Raw genomic sequence first — 3,341 nt, forward strand, 5'->3', positions numbered from 1 at the left:
AAGTAAAATGATTTCATTTCCTCAAATACCCGCCAAGTGCCCTATCGTTTGAATGTAAAGTTTGAACATTCTAAAAAAGAGATTGAATTTTAGAATGGAGCACTGAATTGGTCTATAATGCTTTATAAGTATGGGGTGGGGGGCGTAACTTTGGTCAGCCATTACTCCCTAACCATGAATGAGAAAGAAAAGTGATTTCATTTCCTCAAATACCCGCCAAGTGCCCTAACGTTTGAATGTAAAGTTTGAACATTCTGATAAAGAGATTGAATTTTAGACCGGAGCACTGAATTGGTCTATAATGCTTTATAAGTATGGGGTGGGGGGGGCGCAACTTTGGTCAGCTATTACTCCCTAATCATGAATGAGAAAGTAAAGTGATTTCATTTCCTCAAATACTCGCCAAGTGCCCTATGGTTTGAATGTAAAGTTTGAACATTCTGATAAAGAGATTGAATTTTAGACCGGAGCACTGAATTGGTCTATAATGCTTTGTAAGTATGGGGTGGGGGGCGTAACTTTGGTCAGCTATCACTCCCTAACCATGAATGAGAAAGTAAAGTGATTTCATTTCCTCAAATACCCGCCAAGTGCCCTATCGTTTAAATGTAAAGTTTGAACATTCTGATAAAGAGATTGAATTGTAGACCGGAGCACTGAATTGGTCTATAATGCTTTATAAGTATGGGGTGGGGGGCGTAACTTTGGTCAGCTATTACTTCCTAACCATGAATGAGAAAGTAAAGTGATTTCATTTCCTCAAGTACCCGCCATGTGCCCTATCGTTTGAATGTAAAGTTTGAACATTCTGATTTAGAGATTGAATTTTAGACCGGAGCACTGAATTGGTCTATAATGCTTTATAAGTATGGGGTGGGGGGGGGGCGTAACTTTGGTCAGCTATTACTTCCTAACCATGAATGAGAAAGTAAAGTGATTTCATTTCCTCAAGTACCCGCCATGTGCCCTATCGTTTGAATGTAAAGTTTGAACATTCTGATAAAGAGATTGAATTTTAGACCGGAGCACTGAATTGGTCTATAATGCTTTAAAAGTATGGGGTGGGGGGGCGTAACTTTGGTCAGCTATTACTTTCTAACCATGAATGAGAAAGTAAAGTGATTTCATTTCCTCAAATACCCGCCAAGTGCCCTATCGTTTGAATTTAAAGTTTGAACATTCTGATAATTATAAAGAGATTGAATTTTAGACCGGAGCACTGAATCGGTCTATAATGCTTTATAAGTATGGGGTGGGGGGCGTAACTTTGGTCAGCTATTACTCCCTAACCATGAATGAGAAAGTAAAGTGATTTCATTTCCTCAAATACCCGCCAAGTGCCCTATCGTTTGAATGTAAAGTTTGAACATTCTGATAAAGAGATTGAATTTTAGACCGGAGCACTGAATTGGTCTATAATGCTTTATAAGTATGGGGTGGGGGGGGGGGGGGTTTGCGTAACTTTGGTCAGCTATTACTCCCTAACCATGAATGAGAAAGTAAAGTGATTTCATTTCCTCAAATACCCGCCAAGTGCCCTATCGTTTGAATGTAAAGTTTGAACATTCTGATAAAGAGATTGAATTTTAGACCGGAGCACTGAATTGGTCTATAATGCTTTATAAGTATGGGGTGGGGGGCGTAACTTTGGTCAGCTATTACTTCCTAACCATGAATGAGAAAGTAAAGTGATTTCATTTCCTCAAATACCCGCCATGTGCCCTATCGTTTGAATGTAAAGTTTGAACATTCTGATATAGAGATTGAATTTTAGACCGGAGCACTGAATTGGTCTATAATGCTTTATAAGTATGGGGTGGGGGGGGGGCGTAACTTTGGTCAGCTATTACTCCCTAACCATGAATGAGAAAGTAAAGTGATTTCATTTCCTCAAATACCCGCCAAGTGCCCTATCGTTTGAATGTAAAGTTTGAACATTCTGATAAAGAGATTGAATTTTAGACCGGAGCACTGAATTGGTCTATAATGCTTTATAAGTATGGGGTGGGGGGCGTAACTTTGGTCAGCTATTACTTCCTAACCATGAATGAGAAAGTAAAGTGATTTCATTTCCTCAAATACCCGCCATGTGCCCTATCGTTTGAATGTAAAGTTTGAACATTCTGATATAGAGATTGAATTTTAGACCGGAGCACTGAATTGGTCTATAATGCTTTATAAGTATGGGGTGGGGGGGGGGCGTAACTTTGGTCAGCTATTACTCCCTAATCATGAATGAGAAAGTAAAGTGATTTCATTTCCTCAAATACCCGCCAAGTGCCCTATGGTTTGAATGTAAAGTTTGAACATTCTGATAAAGAGATTGAATTTTAGACCGGAGCAATGAATTGGTCTATAATGCTTTAAAAGTATTGGGTGGGGGGCGTAACTTTGGTCAGCTATTACTCCCTAACCATGAAAAAGAAAGTAAAGTGATTTCATTTCCTCAAATACCCGCCAAGTGCCCTATCGTTGGAATTTAAAGTTTGAACATTCTGATAAAGAGATTGAATTTTAGACCGGAGCACAGAATTGGTCTATACTGCTTTATAAGTATGGGGTGGGGGGCGTAACTTTGGTCAGCTATTACTCCCTAACTATGAATGAGAAAGTAAAGTGATTTCATTTCCTCAAATACCCGCCAAGTGCCCTATCGTTTGAATGTAAAGTTTGAACATTCTGATAAAGAGATTGAATTTTAGACCGGAGCACTGAATTGGTCTATAATGCTTTATAAGTATGGGGTGGGGGGGGGGGGGGGGTTTGCGTAACTTTGGTCAGCTATTACTCCCTAACCATGAATGAGAAAGTAAAGTGATTTCATTTCCTCAAATACCCGCCAAGTGCCCTATCGTTTGAATGTAAAGTTTGAACATTCTGATAAAGAGATTGAATTTTAGACCGGAGCACTGAATTGGTCTATAATGCTTTATAAGTATGGGGTGGGGGGCGTAACTTTGGTCAGCTATTACTTCCTAACCATGAATGAGAAAGTAAAGTGATTTCATTTCCTCAAATACCCGCCATGTGCCCTATCGTTTGAATGTAAAGTTTGAACATTCTGATATAGAGATTGAATTTTAGACCGGAGCACTGAATTGGTCTATAATGCTTTATAAGTATGGGGTGGGGGGGGGGCGTAACTTTGGTCAGCTATTACTCCCTAATCATGAATGAGAAAGTAAAGTGATTTCATTTCCTCAAATACCCGCCAAGTGCCCTATGGTTTGAATGTAAAGTTTGAACATTCTGATAAAGAGATTGAATTTTAGACCGGAGCAATGAATTGGTCTATAATGCTTTAAAAGTATTGGGTGGGGGGCGTAACTTTGGTCAGCTAT

This window comes from Branchiostoma lanceolatum, chromosome 15 (assembly GCF_035083965.1).
Source record: "Branchiostoma lanceolatum isolate klBraLanc5 chromosome 15, klBraLanc5.hap2, whole genome shotgun sequence".
NCBI classification, from domain to species: domain Eukaryota; kingdom Metazoa; phylum Chordata; class Leptocardii; order Amphioxiformes; family Branchiostomatidae; genus Branchiostoma; species Branchiostoma lanceolatum.